Raw genomic sequence first — 25,429 nt, 5'->3', positions numbered from 1 at the left:
TTAGAGTAGCAGCTAATTGGTGTTACATACAACGGCGAACCAATATTGTGTGCAATCTGAACTGAACTCATCATGGCCACAGGCTTTTCCCAGTACTTTAACTGGAGTTTAATTTAAACTGCAGTATCTCATTCTCCACATTCTCTGCATTGTTGGCTGTGCAGCTGCCTCGGCAAGATGAAAAAAAAGGAGAAGGAGCCTGAGGACTGAAGCAGGACGATGCTGTGATATGGCATGACACAGGAATGGTATGATGGGGATGTGGTAAGTAAAAGGTTTCTGGGTCAACCTTGTGTGAGGCGGAGATCTGTTTGGAGGAGGTAGCAGTGTTCTGTGACGAACAACTTGGTGATGCAGTGCCTTCTATTATACTGATCCTGGCTGACTTGAAGGGAGGAGAAGCACTCCCAAATTACCTCAGAGGGTAAGGCTACCTTGTGAGAGCCCTGATGTCCTTCCTCATCCCTGTGTGCATATGTTCCTGTATTTCTGACTGCCTAGAGGGAAGGATTATAATTCCTGGGAGATTGGAACCGGTTCTGGGGGAGGTGGGACTGGTACAAACTGGACAGTCTGCACCTGGGCAGGACCAGAACCGATGTACTAGGGGGGTGTGTTTGCTTGTTCTGTTGGGGAGGATGTAAACTAATAGGGCAGGGGGATGGGAACCTATGCAGGGAGACAGAGGGAAGTAAAATGGGGTCAGAAGCAAAAGGTACAAAGGAGAAAAGTAGAAGTGGAAGGCAGAAAAATCAAAGGCAAAAATTAAAAAGGGCCAAATTGCAACACAATTCTAAAAGGACAAAAATTGATAGCAAAACAAGCCTGAAGGCTCTGAGTCTCAATGCGAGGAGCATTCCTAATAAGGTGGATGAATTAACTGCGCAGGTAGCTGTTAACTGATATGATATATAATTGGGATTACGAAGATATGGCTCCAGGGTGACCAACGCTGGGAACTCAACATCCAAGGGTATTCAATATGCAGGAAAGATAGACTGAAAGGAAAAGGAGGTGGAGTAGCGTTGCTGGTTAAAGAGGAGATTAACGCAATAGTAAGGAATGACATTAGTGTGGATGAGATGAAATCTGTATGGGTAGAGCTGCAGAACACCATGGGGCAGAAAATGCTAGTGACAGTTGTGTACAGACCACCAAACAGTCATAGTGACGTTGGGAAAGACACTAAACAGGAAATTAAGGATGTTTGCAATAAACCTACTGCAGTTATCCTGGGTGACATTCGACTACATATAGATTGGGCAAAACAAACTGGCAGCAATACGGTGGAGGAGGATTTCCTGGAGTGTATAAGGGATGGTCTTTGAGACCAATATGTCGAGGAACCAACTAGAGAGCCATTCTAGACTGGTGTTCTGTAATGACAGCGAATTAATTAGCAATCTTGTTGAGCGAGGCCCCTTGGGGAAGAGAGACCATAATATGGTAGAATTCTTCAATAAGATGGAGAGTGACACAGTAAATTCAGAGACTAGAGTCCTGAACTTAAAGAAAGGTAACATCGAAGGTATGAGACGTGAATTAGCTAGGATAGACTGACGAATTATACTTAAAGGGTTGATGGTGGATAGGTACTGGCAGACATTTAAAGATCACATGGATGAACTTCAACGATTGTACATCCCTGCCTGGCGTAAAAATAAAATGGTGAAGGTGGCTCAACCGTGGCTTCCAAGGGAAATTAGGGATAGTGTTAAATCCAAGGAAGAGGCATAAAAAATGGGCAAAAAATGCAGCAATCCTGAGGATTGGGAGAAATTTAGGATTCAGCAGAGGAGGACAAATGGTTTAATTAGGAGGAGGAAAATAGAACATGAGAGTAAGCTTGCAGGGAACACAAAAACTGACTGCAAAAGCTTCTAAAGATACGTGAAGAGAAAAATATTAGTGAAAACAACTGTGGGTCCCTTACATTCAGAATCAGGTGCTTTTATTATGCGGAACAAAGAAATGGCAGACGAATCGAACAAATACTTTGGTTCCATCTTCACTAATGAAGACACAAATAACCTTCCGGAAATACTAGGGGACCAAGGGTCTAGTGAGAAGGAGGAATTAAAGGAAATCCTTATTAGTCAGCAAATTGTGTTCGGAAAATTGATAGAATTGAAGGCCGATAAATCCCCAGGGCCTGATAGTCTGCATGCCAGAATACTTAAGGAAGGAAGAATTAGTGGTTGCATTGGTGGTCACTTTCCAACGTTCTATTGACTCTGGATCAATTCCTATGGACTGGAGGGTAGCTAATGTAACCGCACTTTTTAAAAAAGGCGGAAGAGAGAAAACAGGGAATTATAGACCGGTCAGCCTGACATCAGTGGTGGGTAAAATGTTGGAATCAATTATTAAAGATGTAATAGCAGCGCATTTGGAAAGCAATGACAGGATCGGTCCAAGTCAGCATGGATTTATGAAAGGAAATCATGCTTGACAAATCTTCTAGAATTTTTTAAGGATGTAACTAGTAGAGTGGACAAAGGGGAGCCAGTGAATGTGGTGTGTTTGGACTTTCAGAAAGCTTTTGACAAGGCCCCACACAAAAGATTATTGTGGAAAATTAAAGCACATTGTATGGGGGATAATGTCCTCACGTGGATAGAGAACTGATTAGCAGACAGGAAGCCAAGAGTAGGAATAACGGGTCCTTTTCAGAATAGCAGGCAGTGACTAGTTGGGTACTGCAAGGTTCAGTGCTGGGACCCCAGCTATTTACAATATACATCAATTATTTAGATGAAGGAATTGAATGTAATATCTCCAAGTTTGCTGATGACACCAAGCTGGGTGGCAGTGTGAGCTGTTACGAGAATGCTCAGAGGCTGCAGGGTGACTTGGACAGGTTAGGTGAGTGGGCAAATACATGGCCGATGCGATATAATGTAGATAAATGTGATGTTATCCATTTTGGTGGTAAAAACAGGAAGGCAGATTATTATCTGAATGGTGACAGATTGGTAAAATCGGAGGTGCAACGAGAGCTGGGTATCATGGTACATCAGTCATTGAAAGTTGGCATACAGGTACAGCTGGCGGTGAAGAAGGCAAATGGCATATTGGCCTTCATAGCGAGAGGATTTGAGAATAGGAGCAGTGAGGCCTTAATAGAGTTGTACAGGACCTTGGTGAAGCCACACCTTGAATATTGTGTACAGTTTGGTCTCCTAATCTGAGGAAGGACATTCTTGCTTTTGAGCGAGTGCAGCGAAGGTTCACCAGACTGATTCCCGGGATGACAGGACTGACATATGAAGAAAGATTGGATTGACTAGGCTTATATTCAATGGAATTTAGAAGAATGAGAGGGGATCTCATAGAAACATGTTACATTCTGACAGAATTGGACAGGTTAGATGCAGGAAGAATGTTCTCGATGTTGGGGAAGTCCAGAACCAGGGGTCACATTCTAAGGATAAGGGGTAAGCTATTTAGGACCGAGATGAGGAGAAACGTCTTCACTCAGAAAGTTGTGAGCATGTGAAATTCTCTACCACAGAAAGTTGTTGAAACCAGTTCGTTAGATTATTCAAAAGGGACTTAGATGTGGTCCTTATGGCTAAAGGGATCAAGGGGTATGGAGAGAAAGCAAGAACGGGGTACTGAAGTGCATGATCAGCCATGATCACATTGAATAGTGGTGCAGGTGCTCCTTAGCTCCACCCAGACTGATTCTACATCTTGATTTTCTTAGCCAATAGACTTTCGCACTATTGTTCTGATTTCAACAACGCCACACCACCCATAGATGAAGTTAGATGAAGTCCTTACTATTAGGGGGATCAAGGGGTATGGCGAGAAAGCAGGAAGGGGGTACTGAAGTTGCATGTTCAGCCATGAACTCATTGAATGGCGGTGCAGGCTAGAAGGGCCAAATGGCCTACTCCTGCAACTATTTTCTATGTTTCTATGTTTCTATGTTTCTTCCTTTTTGCCTGACCTTCCTAAATATCGAATATCCTTGGATATTCAGTTCCCAAACCTGGTCACCCTGCAACCATGTCCCCTTAATTACAACTATATTGCATCCGTTTATATCTATTTGCGCTGTTAATTCAGCAACCTTATTACAAATGCTTTATGCATTCAGATACAATGCTTTTAAATTTGTCTTTTTAACATTATTTGACATCTTAACATTATTTTGTACTATGGCCCTATTTGTCTTATCGCTATTTTTCTTACCTTGACCATATTTGTTATTGCACTCTTTTCTTTGTATGACCTGTCCCTTCCTGACATAATCTGGTTATCCATAACTTAATCACTTTCCTGCATTGCTTATTGCTTCCTTTTCTTTTCCCTTTAGGATTCCAGATTTTTCTCCACTGCGACCTCTCCTCACCCCCACCCCCCGCTTTATTTAGTTTAAAGCCCGGTCTACCTCCCTAGTTATTCGGTTCGCTAGAACTCTGGTCCCAGCATAGTTCAGGTGTAGTCTGTTCCCACGGAACAGTTCTGTCTTTCCCAAGTATTGGTGCCAGTGCCCCACGAATCGAAACCCATTTCTCCCACACCAAGCTCTGAGCCACGCATTTATCTCCCTCATTCTATTGACCCTATTTGCTCATGGCTCAGGTAACAATGCAGAGATTATTATCTTTGTGGTGCTGCTTTTCAATTTAGTCCCTAGTTTTTCAAACTTTCTCAGCAGAGCCTCTTGTTTAGACTTACCTATGTCATTGGGACCTACATGTACCACGACAACTGGAGTCTCCCTCTTGCACTCCAAGTTCTTCTGTACCACAGAGGAAATGTCCTCTACCCTGGCACCAGGTAGGCAACACAGCCTTCAGGACGCAGGCTCTCGGCTGCAGAACACCCTATCCATCCTCCTAACTATACTGTCCCCTGCTACAACCACCTGCCTCTTTACTCCCCCCACTTGAATGGCTTTCTGCACTGCGGTGCCTTGGTCAGTCTGCTCATCCATCCTGCAGTCTGCACACTTGTCCACAAGAGTTCGAAGAACCTCAAATCTATTGGACAAATGCAGGGACTGAGGCTCCAGGCAACTTTCTCTCTCCCTGATGTCTCGCAATGTCTGCAGCTCGGACTCCAACTCCTCCACGCGGAGCTGAAGTTCGTCAAGCCGCAGACACTTACCGCAGATGTAATCGCCTTGGACCAAAACGTCCAGAAGCTCCCACATATTGCAGCAGCAACACGTCTCCTGTTTTCCCATTATAGTATTTATTTAATTAGCTTAGCATTAATCAAGTATTTACCCTACATAGTTTATTAAATTAGTTAAACATAGGTTAGTTTTTAGTATTTAGTTATATGCTACATGTTAATTTAAAAGTAAAACTTACCCCACAATCACTTACCTGCCTTCCCTGTGATGTCACACAGCAGAGTTCTCCTCACCCGGAGCCGGGTGATCTCGTGGGAGAGGCAAAAAAACAGATAAAAACCCAGGCCAATTGGGAAAAAAAATCTGGGAAAATGCCTCTCCGACCCAACCAGACGATCGAAACTAGTCCACGAGATCACACTGGCCGTATGCTGTGGTCTGCTGTGGCTGTTACTTTTAGAAATTTGGATGCGGGTCTGTCTCGGATACAAACATTTAAAGCCCATTTGAAATGTTGTTGATTAGTAATGTGCAATATCTGTTATTATCAAGAGGGGCTCTGAAAAGAATGACTGTGCTTTTCAAACAGAACCAGGATGGACTTGGGTGGTAATGCGCGGGCCTCCCGTTCTGTGTCCGCTCGATGTCCACTTCCTTCGACGAATGGAGCTGAATATCGGGAGGAACTTGCCCCCAGATATCTGCTGCGACATGTTTAGATCTCCTAAAATAATTTCTCAACACTGATCGTAAATTTATTTTAAGCCCAACATTTCCATCCAGGTATAATTATTGTTGTAAGCAAAACACTCGGGATGCCAGAATTCTGAAATAAAACCAGATAATGCTGAAAATACTCAACAGCTTTTCTGGAGAGGTAAACAGAGTTATCGTTTCCTGTTGACAACCTTTCCACAAAATAATTACTGTCCCCCATTTGACAGCATAGAAACGGTTTTTTGGCGTCCAAGCTGAGAAGAATAATGTAAAAAGCAATAGGTTTTGTCTGGGACCCAAATCTCTCAAGAGTGGAAATGTAAGCTTTGGGTCCTGTAATTAGTACAGACATAGCATTGGAAACCCCTGTGACTGTGCGGACATCCCATATAATCATCATATCCCACTTTATCGACCGACGGTCTGCGCTCGATGTGTGACGCGGGATTTCTCTTTCCTCCAGTTTTTGTAAATAATAAACGTTAAAAAAAACTCCTAACAGATGGATTAAAGACTATTATTGATTTGAACTATATATCTCTTGGTTTAACGAACGAGGCAATAGGACGAGCAAAGAGGAAAATGTTCACCGTCACCACATGGATGAGATTGTGAAGAACCGGCGATTTGTACATTGTAAATCCCGCCTGACTTTCATCCCGTTATTGAACGTGGAAATGACCCCTGCATCAGCGGTGTTGTGTCTGCCCCAACATTAGTGAATACAATTACTGGGGAGGGATCGGCCGATCTCCTGAGGGAACTTCAACCATTTATACTGTTTCTCCCGGATTGCAAATATATTTTATCGCATCTGTGGTGAGATATCGGGAGAAGACCAGTGGAAATTCTATTGGAGTCACTCTACTTCTACCGTGCATACGAAAAGTGGGATAGATTGTAGTCTTAATCGCCTGGGTATTAAACATCGGATGAAACTGCAGGGTAGAAACTGGTTTTGGGAAGTAGCGCTGAACAGGAAGTAACGCACCGGCCGCCTGTTATACGCCTGGCTTGAAGTTCTATTAAAGTAAATGGAACGGAACATCAGATGGAGTGAGAGGCAGACACGACAGCGCCTTTCTACCCCTGTGTGTAGAAAGGGGAATCTGGCAGCTGTGACCGCAGGTGTTAACAGAACCTGCCCGAATTTCTTCCATAGATAGTAGCTGTTTTTTAAGAAAGCCTATACTCTGCGGATTTGGCTTTTTGTGCTTGGTCCAAGGCAGTGCAGGACACCCCGGATGTAAAGACTAAAATCCATCACATGATTACAGGAGAAATCACCACTTGAATTTAAAATTACTACAGCTGGACGCACTTTAGCCGCACTTGTCCCATTTTGCTTTGCGGCCTTAGAACACTAACTGACTCCAACTTAAAGCAACATAATTTATCGCAGTTACAGTATCGAGCACTTCAGTTTGCTCTATAAGTTCTATTGCCGAGTAGTTGCCAGCGATGAATGATCTCGTTTGACACCAACACAAATACCCAGGGATTCCCATGGCCAGTAACAGTGAGAAAACTCATTGCTCCAGTCCCAACTCGGAAAATTAGTGCCCAAATGGACGTGAAATTAGTCTTCAGCAATGGCGTAAATCTGGCGATAGCGAATTGGCTACCCATTATAGCCAAATTACATTTCGATTTACTCGTCCGCACCACTCTGCGCTCCACCAAAGTGATTAAAAATGACCAGGTGGTAAAGACCAAAATCTACACTATAGTCTCGAGTTAAAGTATAAATACAGCGAAAACCTCGAGTTGCAACAAAAGTGGTTCCTGCACACAACAAATACCAGATGAGGCCCGGCTTTCAGCCTTGTTTACACGCTGCTGGCCAGCTCACCAGGTGGGAACCAGTCAGCTTCGATGCTAATCTTGAATCTTGTTAGGTCTGCGGGCGGGAAATAATCCCAGGAAGGCTACAATACAACAACAATGGGCCAGAGTGTACATGTGGTTCCGGTACAATCTTTTGTTTCTCCTGGGTTCACAAAAATATAACAAAGTTCATTTGCCTTTTCTTAAGCAGCCTGCGGGAATCCCTTTAAGAATTGTTGGTTTGGCTCCTCGATCCATACTAATACTTGCCCCAGACACAGAACTACAAGACTGACGACCAAGGCCGAGACATCCTCAATAAATTACTGAAGTTATTTAGTCAGAATAAGATGTGCTTCCACTCAGGTTGTTACATTAATAAAATCACAGAAACTTGGAGACATTTGAGTTATTTCTTTGATGCCAGTAATCCGTATCTGCAAATCAAACACATCAAAACAAACAGCTAATATCGTAACACCGACAGCAGCAACAGTGACACGGTGAAGCACTGTTAAAGATGAGCATTAACTGATTATAAGCGGCTTAGCAGGAAGACCAACTATTGCAAGAATCGGATAATAAATGTATGATTACCAGCTGTCCCATATTCGCAGAGAAGCGACGATACCTGTAAATGTTCTGAACAGGAAAATGTTTGCTTTCAAACTAAGCTCTTATTTATACCTGAGATAAAACTCTCGTGACACAAGAGCATTACACAATAGTTCTCATTAATTACAATCATGTGAACAAACAGATTAGGGGAGAGTTATAGTTTCTGCTACTGGTCAGTTATTTTGCAATAATTTTGCCCATTAAACGAGTAAGGGCTCCACCATATTATTATCATCATATATTGCAAACAAAATATTTTGACATCTCCATTACTGCAGTCATGGTGCAAGACTGCTGAAGCGGAGTATATTTACTAATAGATTCATGCGAGGTACTTGATGGAACAAAGGCGCATATTTTGATGGATTCGCTTTCTCTAGATCGTAGTTACATCAAGAATTTTCCCTAGCATTTATAACTTATAACATGGATAATTTACATTAAGATACATCAATGCTATGTGTGAGATCGAAGACAATACAGATACACAAAGAACATGATATACTAAGCTGTATACAGCTGAGCAGCCCCACAGATGTACAGAAATGTTAGATTGCTGGATGTATTAACAGCCCTTGCTGGAGGTAAAGAAAAAAGGGATTAACAGTTAGATGGGCAGTTTAACCATCCGAATATCATTTGAGTAAACCCTCCCAAACACGTAGCCATACGTGATGGTGAAATTTCATTCAGAAAACCCCATTTTTCTCATGGCAGTGATGACGTTAACTGTGCATACCTGTCAGTGTGTGTAAAAATAAACATCATTTAATTTTTATGGGGTTGTAATAGTCTTTGTCCAAACCTTTGCTTGGAAAGTCGTGAAGCATAAATGTAACTAGTTGTATTTTGAAGAGACAATCTATTTGCAATGTTAATATACATGGATTAACAATCGATAGATGTAACGAATCTGATTGGAGAACGATTAAAGTAGCTTTTATTGGAAGGAGCCAATATGTAAAAACATTAAAGCACAAAAATCTATGCTGCCACTCCAGCACAGAGCAGAGGGAGCACTATCGTATCGGAGCTGCCGTGTTTCGCATGCGACGTTAAACTGAGGCACCCATTGCCATTCCGGGTGGGCATAAATGATGCCATGGCACAATTTCGAAAAAAAGCACGGAACATCTCCCCGGTGTCCTGGCCAATATTTATCCCCCACTCATCATCACTAAAACTATCTTAAGCTCTGGTCTTTACCACATTGGTGGGAGCTTGCTGTGCGTATATTGGCTGGTGCATTTTCTAAATTACAACAGTGACTACTTTATTGGCTGCAGGGACGTATGGTGGTCGTGGTAGTCGCTATATACATGCAATTATTTCAGTTTTTATACACTGTACACATCACGTTTCAGAATTTCATGCCTTTAGTTTTGACTGATGTTCTGACACAAACGACAGACCAAGTAATGTTGGAGAGTGAGCGGCGCGTGTGTTTGGGAGTAGCAGCGGAACGGCTCTGCCGATTTTGACGTCCGGGAATAATTAGTCAGCCGTCTGCCGGTTATCTCTCAGAAACTGCGGGGAAGTCGGTGCCAAGCTGCTGCCCGGCTGGTAAAACCACGTGGCACGAGGGTGCAGCTTTGGACCTTCAAGGAACCGCTTCCTAGCACAAGGTAAGTGGATGGACGAAGGACATGGTCAGGGAACGGAGCAGCCCAAGCTAGTGGAAATGCAAGCACTCCTGGTGCGACTCAGATGTGAATTCTTGCTCCTACTAATTCACAGGTCAGAGCATGTGTCACGTGCCTGGGTACCCTACGGGACTGGTCATCACAATCTCCTACAGCCTGGAGACCTGGAGCATGTTACACAATGCTGCAAACACCGCAGTGATTCCGAAGAGGTGCTAAATGATGCCACAAGAAATCAGGGTCAGTAGACTGATGTCACAGAGCCAGAGTAGAAGGCAGAGCTTGGGAACAAGTCTGGGATTCTGGTCATGCACAGAGGTGACAACATCTGATTCGGAACAACTTCACCTGAATAATTTCCAAATCGTCAGCATTAACAGTCCTAACATTATAGTGACCCCCATGACAACAGTTTGATCTGAATCACATTCTCACTGATGACCCTTTAGCTCCAGCACCATGTCAGAAATCCATGGTATTTCTCCTTGATATTGGACAAATCTCAGTAATCAGTCACAACAACACATTTCAGTGGTAAATGTTAGCATTTCACTTCTGTCCTTGTATGGTTCACAGCAGCACGTCTCAAATAAACAAGAGGCAGTTGATGGTAGATGTATGGAACACATTTTATTGATGTACAGTGATCGGCCTAACTTTATACAGCGGGAAAAGCTTTTCGCTTTCTGCCTCTTTCGAGCTCTCCGAAAAACTGCTGAAAACCTGCTCCTTTACACACCGCAGTTTGCATCCGTCACATGTGCGTATCATAGACAAGACCGCATGATGTTTCTATTCTCAAATCCTTTAAAGACAGTGTCTCATTTAAACATTTGTAGTTGCTTATTGCAAAGCTATTTCCCTCAAAAAGGACTTCCTGACCTAACTCTTGTGAATCACTTTCAAGAATAGGCTTTATTAACTGTTATATTTCTGCACTAGAGCGAATAGATTGCTCTATGTTTATTAACCCTAGTCCCGAAAGTTACACTTTAATCACACATAGTTATTACTGTCACGTATTTCCTTACACAAACACTTTACATATCAGAAAAAAAGCTTTGCATTCTTCGCTGGTGACTTCAAAGCCCTCCTGTTCACCTGTTGCTCCAAGATACCAAGAATTTTGTCTATTAACCCTTAACTCCTCAAGATGTCGAACATACATCTGTCCAGGATGTGGAACATTAATAACACTTTTTTATTATATTTATACTTTTCTTACTTCCACTGTGCCCGGCTTTGGTGACTTCACTCCTTACTGTTTAATGTCTGGCATCTTACTTGTCTGTTCCGTTCCCTCAGTGGCAGTAGGTTCAGAGATGGATGGTTGACGTCTTGCAGAAAGAGTGAAAGCAACCTGGAATTGAAGTGGCCTTTGCCTTATGGCAGAACCATGAGAGATCAGCTGGTGTCTGTATCTTCAATGCCAAAGTAAGGTCAACCTACACCTCTCTAATGATTCCCAAATGTAGTGGCCTCCGAAGCGACCGACGGATGGGTGACTGGCTGTACTAAACTGAAATATAGCATCATCCTGCATGTTTTCACCTGTCAGGCCAAATATTCAGGGCTTTGGATCTGCTTCCACCTGCAGTGAAATTAGTAGCATTTAGTCGACTCACTGAGAGTGCAACCACTGTGCTCTGATCTCTAAAGCTATTCAGACGACCACCATAGTTTCTATTACAAAAGGTGTAAATGATAATAATGACTCTGATGGCGGAGTTCCATATGCTGCAGAGTTGACTGCATTGCTTTTCAATATTGACCACGATAACGCAAGTGTAGTTGGTGGCCTTCTCCAATGGAGTTCCCCATCTGCCGCCTTCATGCATTTGATCCTCTGATAGAATCCTTCCTTAAAGTCAGTAAGCTTATGATCCAAATCATAGGCTTCTCAGATGAGTTCACCAAGCTGCTGCCCTTCCAGATGACAGCGATCAGATACTCACGTGCCATCTCCATCTCCAAAATTCTAATCGTGATTGGTGCTTGAAGATTTACCCTCATTATCACAGACTACGCACTCCCGGGTACTGTTTCTGGACTGGCGTTTCTGTGAGTGTTAAAAAAAGATGACTGGAGATGGATGAAGAAAGAATAAGCGACAGTCTTCTTCAGCCTAATCAGAAGAACCAAAACATTAGGAGCAGGAGTGGGCCATACGACCCCTCTAGCTTGCTCAGCCATTCAAGGTGATCACTGCTGATCTTCGACTTGAGCTCCACTTTCCTGCCCGAGCTCCACATCTCTTGATTTGCCCACAGTCCAAACGTCTATACATCTCAGCCTTGAATTTACTCAACGATTGAGCGTCCACAGCCCTTTGCGGTAGAGAATGCCAAAGATTCACAATCCTATTAGTGATGATATTCCTCCTCATCTCAGTCTTAAATGGCCAACTCCTTATCCTGAGATGATCCTCCCTGGTTGTACACTCTCCAGCCAGGGGAAACAGCCTCTCAGCATCTATGCTTTAAATCCCTCTCAGAATCTTATGTTTCGAGGAGATCACCTTTCATTCTTCTATACTCCAGAGAACATAGGCCCAATCTACTCAATCTCTCCTCATAGGACAACACTGTCATTCCAGGAATTAATTTAGTGAACATTTGTTGTATCGCCTCTAAGGCAAGGATAACCTTCCTTAGATAAGGAGACCAAAACTGTGCACTGTACACCAGGTGTGACTCACAAGAGCCATTTACAATTATAGTAAGACTTCTTTACTCTTGTACTCCAAACCCCTTGCAATAACTGCCAGCTTGCCATTTGCCATCGTAATTGCGTGTTGTAGCTTCATGCTAATTGTCTGTGTTTCCTTATGAGGACACCGAATTCGATCCAAGCAAAAACATTTTATAGTTTCTCACCATTTATAAATAATATGTTTTTTCAGTTCTTTCTACTAAAGTTAATAACCTCACATTTACCAACACTTTACTCCATCCACCATCTTATTGACTAGGCACTTAAAATATATATTTACCTTTGCAGCCGAATTGTGTCCTCTTCACAGCTTACTTGTACCCGAGCTTTGTATTATCAGAAAACTTCGATACATTACACTCGTTCCCTTCATCTCAGTCAATAATATAGATAGTAAATAGCTGAGGTGCAAGTACTGATCCTTGCGGTACCCCACTCGTTACAGGCTGGCATATTAAAAATGACTTGTTTATTCCTACTCTCTGTTTTCGGTCCATTAATAAATATTCTATCCATGCTAATCTATTACCAACAATCCCACTAACGTCTTTTGCGTGAATCTAATATTTTCCTATGATAGAAAAAGAGAAGTTAGCAGGAGTTACGCAAATGGCCAGTGGCCATTATAGCTTAAGAAGTAAAGATCATAAGAACTGGAGCAAGAGTATGCCATTTGGCCCCTCGAGCCTGCTCTGCCATTTAATAAGATCATGGCTGAGCTGACCTTGGGCACAGCTGCACTTTCCTGCCCACTCCCCATAACCCTTCATTCGTTTATCAATTAAAAATCTGTCTAAATCCACCTTAAATATATTCAATAACCCAGCCACCACAGCTCTTTGGGGCAGAGAATTCCACAGATTTACGACTCTGAGAGAAGAAATTCCTCCTCATCTCAGTTCTAAATGGGCAACCTCTGATTCTGAAACTATGTCGCCAAGTTCTAGATTCCCCCACAAGTGGAAACATCCTCTCTGAATCGACCTTGTCGAGCCCCCTCAGTATCTTACATGTGTCAATAAAATCATCTCTTATTCTTCTAAACTCGAATGAGTATAAGCTCAACCTCCTCAACCTTTCTTCATAAGGCAAACCCTTAATCTCAGGAATCAACCTGGAGTAACTTCTCTGAACTGCCTCAAATGCAAGCATATCCCTTCTTGAATACGGAGACCAAAATTGTACGCAGCACTCTAGGGCCCCAAGTTTCCACATGATTTGCTCCTGATTTTTAGGAGCAACTTGTGTAGAACGGAGTATCTTAGAAATCGGAATTCTCCACATTTAGTTTTCTGCTGTTCTAGTCAGGTAGAACAGTTTCACTTTGGAACAGTATTTATTTTTCAAAAGGGGGCGTGCCCGGCCACTGACGCCTGACTTCAAAGTTTCCACAGTGAAAACGTACTCCAAACTAACTTAGAATGGAGTAAGTGAAGATTTTTGTACGCTTGAAAAAACCTTGTCTACACTTTAAAAAATCAGGCGCAGGTTATAAATTAGGCGTAGGGAACGAGGTGGGGGGGGTGGGGGGGGAGGGGGGGAAGCGAAGTCATTAAATTCTACAATCAATCCTTAGTTATACTTATACAAATATTATACAAATAATTCCAACCTGAATAAAAATTTATAAGCAAAGAAAAGATTAAATAAACCATGTTCCTACCTGTCTGAAAGTGCTTCAGGCAGGTCTTTCAGGCAGCGGTGTGGCGTCAGTATCTCGATGGCAGTGGCAGCAAGCAGCCTTCGAGCTGAGCTGCAGTGCTTGAGGCAGGCCTTCATTCCCCGCGAAGATGCAGCACCCGGATGGACTTGAGGCCATTCGGCCATGGGATTGCAGCGGCGTCAGTGGCTGGTCGGCAGCCGAAGAATCAACGCAGGACACACGCAGCTCATTAAGGTTCTTGAGGCTATTCGGCCACGCTTTAGGGGCGGCGTCAGTAGCTGGCCGGCAGCCAAAGATACAGCAACAGCCTCCGAGCTGTGAGGGGGACTGAGGCCATTTGGACAGGGAGAGGCAGCCACATAGACAGTTTTATATTTAAATTTGCAGAATGGGTGCTGCATTGTCAACACCATATATTATGCAATGGCTTGCCATCAATTCACTGCATAGGAGAGAATTGATTAGAGCTCACCATGCCAGGAACGTCGTAGCCCGTAGGTTGACGGGCAGGAGACCTTACCCACATCGACAATATCGAACCAGGCGCTCGTACCTGGACATGAGCGAGGCTGATTGTGTGAAAAGGCTGCGTTTTCGCAGAGAAGTTGTCACTGAGATTTGTGATATGGTGAGAGCAGATTTGCAGCCCAGAAGCAGAAGGACAACTGCCTTGTCTGTTGAAGTGAAGGTAACAGCTGCACTTTCTTTCTATGCCTCGGAATCGTTTCAGGCTACAACTGGAGATGTGTGTGCCATCTCTCAATGTGCAATACATGCCTGTGTTTACCAGGTCACGGCTGCACTTTATGCGCGAAGGAATGACTTCATCAATTTCCCAATGACCGCACAAGCGATCCATGAGAGGGCTGTGGGCTTCTTCAGGATTGCCGGCTTCCCAAAAGTACAGGGCTGCATTGATTGTACCCACATAGCCTTGCGAGCACCCGTGGAGGAATCTGAGCAGTACTGAAATAGGAAAGGTTTCCACTCTATCAATGTGCAGCTCGTGTGTGACGACAAGCAGCGCATCATGTCAGTCGACGCGAGATACCCTGGCAGCACCCAAGATGCGTTCATCCTACGCGACAGTGTTCTATCTGACATATTTGAGCAGCAGCCAGAAGGGCAGAGCTGGCTACTGGGAGACAAAGGGTAAGGCCTGACCACCTGGCTCATGATGCCCATATGTGACACGGACAGAAGCTGACCATCAATACAACATGGCGCACATTGCGACACGCAGCATCATTGAGAGGACCATTGGCATATTGAAACAGCGATTCCGATACCTGGACCATTCCGGGGGACAGTTGCAATACTCTCCTCAGATTGTCGGTCACTTCACTGTTGTGTGCTGCATGCTTCATAACTTAGCCATCAAGAGGCAGCAGGAGCTGGTAGTGGAACCCGAAGACCCACGTGAGGGTCCAGTGCATGATGATAGTATTACGGAAGACCAGGATGTGGATGATAACGACAAACAGGAAAGCATGCAAGTGGCTGATGCCGGAGCACGAGGTCGGAGGAGGGCCGTCCATCGTGCCCCTTTAACGATTGCTCGAGACTTGCGCCAGCAGCTCATCCGTGAATGCTTCAACTACTGATGCCTGAAGGCTCTGCGACCACTTTTGCATATGGACATGTTTATTCTTTGCAGTTGTTCCTACGTTGTGTTGTGTTAATGGAACATGAAACAGTTTTAATGAAAAAATATTTTATTGAAAAGTTAACGTCACTCTAATAAAATATTTGTTGTATCAAATTTTACTTTTTAATATGACTCTTGAAGATCACTTAAAAACTTTAAGATCACTTATAAACTTGTAAAGTTACAAAAGTTACAAAACACTTTCTATGTGAAAAATTTTACACTCTAAAATCACTTACACTTCAAGATCACTTTTTAGATGCAAAGTTAAATAATTTACAGAATGTGAGAGCATTTACACTATAAGATCACTTGAAAACCCTGAGATCACTTATATGTTGTAAAGTTACAAAACTTACAAAACAGTTTCATTGTGAAAAATCTTACACTCTGAAGAACACTTAAACTTCAGGATCACTTTTTAGGTGCAAAATTAAATAAGATACAAAAAAATGTGAGAGCATTTACACTATAAGATCACTTAAAAACCATAAGATCCCTTATAAGTTGTAAAGTTACAAAACTTACAAAACAATTTCAATTTGGAAAACGCTACTGCAGCTACATCAAGAACAAGAACAAAAGCAGCAAAGAAAGGCTGCAACCATGTCTCATCCATATCTCAGTGAATGTTCACTTCCTCATGGGGATGTCATTTGATTGGCTGGGCTGTGTGCCCTTATTGCAGCAGCTACCTCAACCAGGCCCTCCCTGACGGCCTGTGCCGACACTTGCATGCCCTCCCTGATGGCCTGTGCCGTAATTTGCATGCCCTCCCTGATGGCCTGTGCCGTAATTTGCATGCCCTCCCTGATGGCCTGAGCCGTCGATTGCACTCCCTCGGACATTCCCTCCCTAAGTTCCCGTGTCATTACTGCTATTTCTCCCGTCAGGACCGTCAACTCTTCACCTACTGCATTGACGCCACCGATGAGTAATCGGGTAAGCTCATTGGTCTCCATACCCAATGCCACAACCTGAGCCGCATCTGTTGCATGCTGCATCTCAGGAGAGCGTGTCTCCAATCTCCTTCTCCTCTGCCTGGGTCTGCCTCGTGGCACCACTACACTGGGAGGCGCGGGCACGGACGGTGGGATGCTCGTTGTTGCAAGCGGCACCACTACACAGGGAGATGCAGGCTGGGACTGTGGGACGCTCTGTGTTCCAGACAGCTGAACTGGAGGGAGAGGCTCGGGCTGGAATGGTGGGATGCTCTGTGTTGCAGACGGCAGAACTAGAGGGAGAGGCTCGGGCTGGAACGATAGGGCACTCGGTGTTCCAGACGACAGCACTCGAGTGCGAGCCGTGGGCTGGGATGTTGGACGAATGGGTGTAAACTGCTCCATGATATCAGCAGCAACACTGGGACCCGAAGCGTCAGAATCAAAACCATAGTAGGTGGAACCAGAACCTATGCGAGAGGGAGGCGCAGGCTGGGACGGTAGTGCACTGACTGTAGAATGCTGCATTATACCAGCAGCACCATTGGGACCCACAACATCGGAAGCGAAAGCATGGAAGGTGGAACCAAGACCTATGCTAGGGGTTGAAACTCTGATGACCCTTGATGGGGGCTCATAAACATTAAATTGGAAGCTCTCACCTGCAGACATTTCAGTCATCGCTGCCATCATCCAGTCTGGATCGTCCGCAGCTGGTTGTACTGGTTCTTGTTCTGTACCCTCAGGATCCTCAGGGTTGGCAGCAGCAGCATAGTCATCATCAACATCATGTTCTGCAAAATACATCAGAACAGTCAAATGCTTAACAGCAAGGGAGGGGGCCGGGTGGGTGGCATGAGTACTCTCACACATAGCAGGCCAGGCAGCAGGTTGATTTAAAGGGCCATGATGCATTTTCAGGACTTACCCTCTTCCTCGCGTGCGGGTCCAGCTTGTGCTGTACCGATTGCTTTACTCCATGTCCGACTCAGAATAGCAGCTAACCTTTGTTCCAAGGGTGTCAGTGGATGCAGATTGGGCATGCCTCCTCCTGTCCGAGTTGCCGCCTTTTTGTTGTGGGCCAATTTCTTCTGCAAAGAGTAAAATATAACTTTTTACAGATTGTGTCAGTCTGCAAGGTGGGACATACAGATAGCCAGGTTACAATTACGATTAAATTAAAAATGGGAAATATTACTTACACTAACTACTTGACCAAGGTCGTGCCATTTCTTTTTACACTGACTTCCAGATCTCCTGGTATGCACCACTGCGCAGCAATCTTCTGCAACTTGGTTCCAGCGTTTCTTCATTTCTTTTGGTGGCACTTTTATGCGACCTCTGTTGCTGGTATCTTGCTCCTGCCATCTCTGCTCAATTACGTTGACTAATATCTCCACTTCCTCATGCAAGAAATTCTTTGTTCTTGGTGGACGTTGATCCATTGCAAAGTTGAATTGGCACTCTTATTTCTCCAAACACACAATCCTTAATTTGCAGGCACCGGTTCTGCAAGTTTAGCAGTGAAAAGCTGAACTCACTGATTTCAGCAGGTGATTTATTCAGCAGTGCTGCTAAAAGCACTCCCTCACACACAGAAATATCAAGAAAATTAAAATACAAGCCTTTGCAGGGGTCCAAGAAACAAATCTTTACTTTTTCTGCAGCACTTTTAAAAATGGCCGAGTGCCAATGTTTACTTCAGACTGCGCATGCGCGAACGCTCCAAGGAGCTCGAGAATACCGCACTTTTTTTCCGGCGCCGTTTTCGGCGTGAAAAACCGGCGCCCAGCTCTGAGGTGCGCCTTTTTCGCCGCGTGTGGAAACTTGGGGCCATAGTGTGCCTTCACCAATACCCTGTACAGTTGTAGCAAGCTTTTATAATCAATCGCTTTTGCAATAAAAGACAATATTCCATTTGCCTTCCTGATTACTTGCTGTACTTGCATTCTAACATTTTGTGTTTTATGCACAAGAACCCTAGGACCCTCTGCACTGCATCATTATGTAATCTCTCTCAGTTTAAATAATAATTTGTTTTTTTATTTTTCCTGCCAAACTGGATATTGTCATACTATGCCACATTATATTCCATCTCCCAAATGTTTACCCACTCAGCCTGTGTGCTCCAAGTAACTTGCTGTACCTGGCATCTTTGTATCATCAGAAAACTTGACTACATTTCATTCAGTCTCTTCATCCAAGTCATTCATGTAGATTATAAGTAGTTGAGGGCCCAGCACCGATCCTTGTGGCAACCCACTGGTTAACGTTTGCCAAGCGGAAAATGACCAAATTATCCCGGCTCTCTGTTTTCTGTTAGTTAGCCAATCCGGTATACATGCTAATATATTATCCCAATCCCGCTGAGCTTTTATCTTGTGCAGTAACCTTTTATGTGGCACCTTGTCGAGTGCCCTCTGGAAATCCAAATACACCATATCTACTGGTCCCCACTGCTCCTTACATTCTCAAAAACTCCAGCAAATTTGTCAAACATGATTTCCCTTTCATACAACCATGCTAACTCCGCTTGACTGTATTATTCTTTTCCAAATGTCCTACGACTGCTTCCTTAATAATGGACTCCAGCATTTTCCTAACGACAGAATTTAGGCTAACTGGTCTATAGTTTCCTGTTTTCTGTCCACCTTCTTTTTTAAATAGGAGTGTGACATTCGCTGTTTTCCTCTCGGGACCTCTCAAGAATCCAGGGAATTTTGGTAGATTACAACCAATGCATCCACATTCTCTGCAACCACTTCTTTTAAGATCCTAGAATGCAAGCCGTGAGCTCCAGGGGGCTTATCCAACTTTAGTCCCATTATTTTACCAAGTACTTTTTCTTTAGTGATAGTGATTGTTTTAAGTTCCTCCTTCCCTATAACCACTCAGTTATCCATTATAGGGATGTTTCTGTGTCTTCTATCTTGAAGACCGAGACAAAATATGTGTTCAAAGTCTCTGCCATTTCCCTGTCCCCATTATTAATTCCCCAGTCTCATAATCTCGGGAATAACGTTTATTTTAGCTGATCTCTTCGTTTTTATATACATGCAGAAGCTCTTACTATCTGTTTTTATATTTCTTGCTAGTTTAGTCTTATAATCTATCTCCCTTCTCTTTATTATATTTTTAGTCGTCCTTTGCTGTTTTTTTTAATTCCCAATCCTGCAGCCTCTCACTAATCTTAGATACTATGTATACCATTTTTTTCAATTTGATACCACCCGTTACTTCGTTGTTAGCCACGAATGGTTCTCCCTTCTCTTACAGTCTTTTCTTCTCACTGGAATATCTATTTGTTGAGTGTTATGAAATATCTCTTTAAATGTTTGCCACTGCTTATCAACCTTTTTATGCTTGAATTGATTTTCCAGTGCTATTTAGTCAACTCTGCCTCCATACCTTTGTAATCGCCTTTATTTAAGATCAGGACACTGGTTTGAAATCCAACTTTCTCACCCTCTGACTGAATTTGAAATTCAACCATGCTATGATCACTCTTTCTTAGAGGATCCTTTACGATGAGATCATTTATTAATCCAGTCCCATAACAATCAGCTCCAAGATAGCCTGCTCCCTGGTTGGTTCCGCAACATACTGTTCAAGGAAACCACCCCAGAAACACTCTATGAAATTTTCCTCAAGGCTACCTTGGCCAATTTGATTTTTCCACGCATTATGAAGATTAAAATCGCGCATGATTATTGTCATACCTTTCTTATAAGCCTCCATTATTTCTTGATTTCTATTCCGTCCAACAGTGTAGCTAATTTTAAGGGGCCTATAGACTATGCCCACCAGTGACTTCCTCCCCTTATTTTTTATTATCTCCATTGATGCTGATTATGTATCTTGATTTTATGAGCCAATATCATTTCTCACGAATGCACTGATCTCATCCTTTATTCACAGAGTTACCACACCTCCTTTTCCTTTCTTTCTATTTATCAGAATTATCAAAGACCCCTAAATATTCTGATCCCAGCCTTGGTCACCTTGCAAACACGTCTCTGTAATGTCTGTCAGATCAAATCCACTTATTGTTATTTGTGCCGTCAACAGCTCCATCTTGTTACGAATGCTGCGTGCATTCAGATAAAGAGCATTCAAATTTGTCTCTTTGCCATTTTCCCTGCTTTGACCATGAATACTGCGTGCATTCAGATAAAAAGCTTTTAAATTTGTCTTTTTACCATTTTTCCCTGCTTCGGATGCACTCTTATTTTTATACATTCAGTCATTTATTGTCACACTCTGGTTATAATTTCCCACAGTGCTACACGGCTCTATTGCCTTCTCCTTGCTCTTTGACTTTTTAAATTTCCGCTCACCTGAACCTTTCACCCCACTATTTAGTTTAAAGCATTCTCTACAGCCCTAGTTATTTGATTCGCCAAAACACTAGTCCCAGCATTGTTCAAGTGAAGCCCAACCCAATGAAACAGCTCCGTCTTACCACAGTAGATGTGCCAGTGCCCATATAAATCGAAAGCCAGGTCTCCTACATCAGACTTTGAGGCATCTCTCTGATGGGTATTCAACATTCAGGAAGGATAGAATAAAAGGAAAAGGAGGTGGTGTAGCATTGCTGGTTAAAGAGAAGATTAATGCAGTAGTTAGGAAGGACATTAGCTTGGATGATGTGGAATCTATATGGGTAGAACTGCGGAAAACCAAAAGGCAAAAAACGTTAGTGGGAGTTGTGTACAGACCTTCAAACAGTAGTAGTGATGTTGGGGAGGGCATCAAACAGGAAATTCGGGGTGCATGCAATAAAGGTGCAGCAGTTATCATGGGTGACTTTAATATGCATATAGATTGGGCTAACCAAACTGGAATCAATACGGTGGAGGAGGATTTCCTGGAGTGCATAAGGGATGGTTTTCTAGACCATTATGTCAAGGAACCAACTAGGGGGGAGGCCATCTTAGACTGGGAGTTGTGTAATGAGAGAGGATTAATTAGCAATCTCGTTGTGCGAGGCCCCTTGGGTAAGAGTGACCATAATATGGTGGAATTCTACATTAGGATGGAGAATGAAACAGTTAATTCAGAGACCATGGTCCAGAACTTAAAGAAGGGTAACTTTGAAGGTATGAGGCGTGAATTGGCTAGGATAGATTGGCGAATGATACTTAAGGGGTTGACTGTGGATGGGCAATGGCAGACATTTAGAGACCGCATGGATGAACTACAACAATTGTACATCCCTGTCTGGCATAAAAATATAAAAGGGAAGGTAGCTCAACCGTGGCTAGCAAGGGAAATCAGGGATAGTATTAAAGCCAAGGAAGTGGCATACAAATTGGCCAGAAATAGCAGTGAACCCGGGGACTGGGAGAAATTTAGAATTCAGCAGAGGAGGACAAAGAGTTTGATTAGTGTATGGAAAATAGAGTACGAGAGGAAGCTTGCAGGGAACATTAAGACGGACTGCAAAAGTTTCTATAGATATGTAAAGAGAAAAAGGTTAGTAAAGACAAATGTAGGTCCCCTGCAGTCAGAATCAGGGGAAGTCATAACGGGGAACAAAGAAATGGCAGATCAATTGAACAAGTACTTTGGTTCGGTATTTGCTAAGGAGGACACAAACAACCTTCCGGATATAAAAGGGGTCAGAGGGTCTAGTAAGAAGGAGGAACTGAGGGAAATCCTAATTAGTCGGGAAATTGTGTTGGGGAAATTGATGGGATTGAAGGCCGATAAATCCCCAGGGCCTGATGGACTGCATCCCAGAGTACTTAAGGAGGTGGCCTTAGAAATAGCGGATGCATTGACAGTCATTTTCCAACATTCCATTGACTCTGGATCAGTTCCTATCGAGTGGAGGGTAGCCAATGTAACCCCACTTTTTAAAAAAGGAGGGAGAGAGAAAACAGGGAATTATAGACCGGTCAGCCTGACCTCAGTAGTGGGTAAAATAATGGAATCAATTATTAAGGATCATTTGGAAAGAGGTGACATGATAGGTCCAAGTCAGCATGGATTTGTGAAAGAGAAATCATGCTTGACAAATCTTCTGAAATTTTTTGAGGATGTTTCCAGTAGAGTGGACAAGGGAGAACCAGTTGATGTGGTGTATTTGGACTTTCAGAAAGCTTTCGACAAGGTACCACACAAGAGATTAATGTGCAAAGTTAAAGCACATGGGATTGGGGGTAGTGTGCTGACATGGATTGAGAACTGCTTGGCAGACAGGAAGCAAAGAGTAGGAGTAAATGGGTACTTTTCAGAATGGCAGGTCGTGACTAGTGGGGTACCGCAAGGTTCTGTGCTGGGGCCCCACCTGTTTACATTGTACATTAATGATTTAGACGAGGAGATTAAATGTAGTATCTCCGAATTTGCAGATGACACTAAGTTGGGTGGCAGAGTGAGCTGCGAGGAGGATGCCAAGAGGCTGCAGAGTGACTTGGACAGGTTAGGTGAGTGGGCAAATGCATGGCAGATGAAGTATAATGTGGATAAATGTGAGGTTATCCACTTTGGTGGTAAAAACAGAGAGACAGACTATTATCTGAATGGAGACAGATTAGGAAAAGGGGATGTGCAACGAGACCTGGGTGTCATGGTACATCAGTCATTGAAGGTTGGCATGCAGGTGCAGCAGGCGGTTAAGAAAGCAAATGGCATGCTGGCCTTCATAGCGAAGGGATTTGAGTACAGGGGCAGGGAGGTGTTACTACAGTTGTACAGGGCCTTGGTGAGGCCACACCTGGAGTATTGTGTACAGTTTTGGTCTCCTAACTTGAGGAAGGACATTCTTGCTATTGATTGAGTGCAACGAAGGTTCACCAGACTGATTCCCGGGATGGCGGGACTGACCTATCAAGAAAGACTGGATCAACTGGGCTTGTATTCACTGGAGTTCAGAAGAATGAGAGAGGATCTCATAGAAACGTTTAAAATTATGCTGGGTTTAGACAGGTTAGATGCAGGAAGAATGTTCCCAATGTTGAGGAAGTCCAGAACCAGGGGTCACAGTCTAAGGATAAGGGGTAAGCCATTTAGGACCGAGATAAGGAGAAACCTCTTCACCGAGAGAGTGGTGAACCTGTGGAATTCTCTACCACCGAAAGTTGTTGAGGCAAATTCACTAAATATATTCAAAAAGGAGTTAGATGTAATCCTTACTACTAGGAGCATCAAGGGGTATGGCGAGAAAGCAGGAATGGAGTACCGAAGTTGCATGTTCAGCCATGAACTCATTGAATTGTAGTGCAGGCTTGAAGGGCCGAATGGCCTACTCCTGCACTTATTTTCTATGTTTCTATGTTTCTATCTAATTTATCCTTTGCAATTTTGCTCATGGCTCAGTTGGCAATCCAGAGATCATTAACATTGTGGTTCTGCTTTTTAATTTAGCCCCTAGCTGCTCATACTCCCTCAGCAGAATCTCTTTCTTTGTTTTACCGATGTCATTGTCATTGGTAATTATGTGGATCACTGGGTCTTCCCCCTACATCTCCAAGTTTCTCTCCAGCCCATGAGGAGATGTCCTTAACCGTGGCACCGGATAGGCAACACAGCCTTCGGGACTCACGCTCTCATCTGCAGAGAATTGTATCTCTCTCCATGATGATACTTTCCCCTACCACTACAACATTTCTTTTTACTCCCCCCACTTGAATGGCCTCCTGTACCACTGTGCTCTGCTCAGTTAACTCATGCTCCCTGCAGTGCCTGCCCTCGTCCAAATAGGAAGCGAGAATCTCGTGCCTGTTGGACAAGAGCAAGAGCTGAGGCTCCTCCATCACTTCATCCTGGGTCCCCATACCTGCATCGCCCTTAGTCACATCCTCCTGTGCCTGATCACAGACCAAATTTGATTTAATTAATCTAAAGGGTGTGACTACCTCCTGGTAAACAGTGTCCCGGTAACTCTCCCCATCCCTGATGTGTTGCACTGTCTGCAGCTCGGATTCCAGCTCATCAACATGGAGCCGAAGTCACTCGAGCTGCAGACACTTACTACAAATGTGCTCGCTTTGGACATCAATGGTGTCACCAGCTCCCACATGCAACAGCAGTAAAACATCGCCTGCCCTGCTGTCTTTAATGCATTTAATTAATTACGTTTTCAATTTCTGAACGTTTAGTTTTTTATCCCAGCTTTTAATTTAAAGCAATGTTCAATAAAGGCGAGAAAAACTGACCAACCAATCACTTAGCTGCTTTCCTGTGACGTCACACTTTGATGCTTTTTAATTCATATCCTCCCAGGTCATGTGAAGCTGGTTGGGCTGGCTGTTTCACGGTGTGCCACACCTCCGATCTCCCTGTTTCAAGGTGTGCCACTCCTCCCAATCTCGCGCTGTTTCAAGGTGATCTCTGTTACCTCCTCCAGCCCGACAACCTTCCGAGATCTCTGCATTCCTCCAAATCTGACCCCTTTCACAGCAGCAATTTTAATCATGCCACCATTGGCGGTCATGCCTTCAGGTGTGTAGAACTAAAGCTCTGGAATTCCCACACTGAACGTCTCCACCTCTCTACATTTCTCTCATCCTGTAAGATGCTCCCTAAAACTGACCTCTTCGACCAAGCTTTTGCTCTTGTCTC

Source organism: Pristiophorus japonicus, chromosome 19 (assembly GCF_044704955.1).
Source record: "Pristiophorus japonicus isolate sPriJap1 chromosome 19, sPriJap1.hap1, whole genome shotgun sequence".
NCBI classification, from domain to species: domain Eukaryota; kingdom Metazoa; phylum Chordata; class Chondrichthyes; family Pristiophoridae; genus Pristiophorus; species Pristiophorus japonicus.
The sequence above is the reverse complement of the archived record's forward strand: the minus strand, read 5'-3'. Positions refer to the sequence as shown.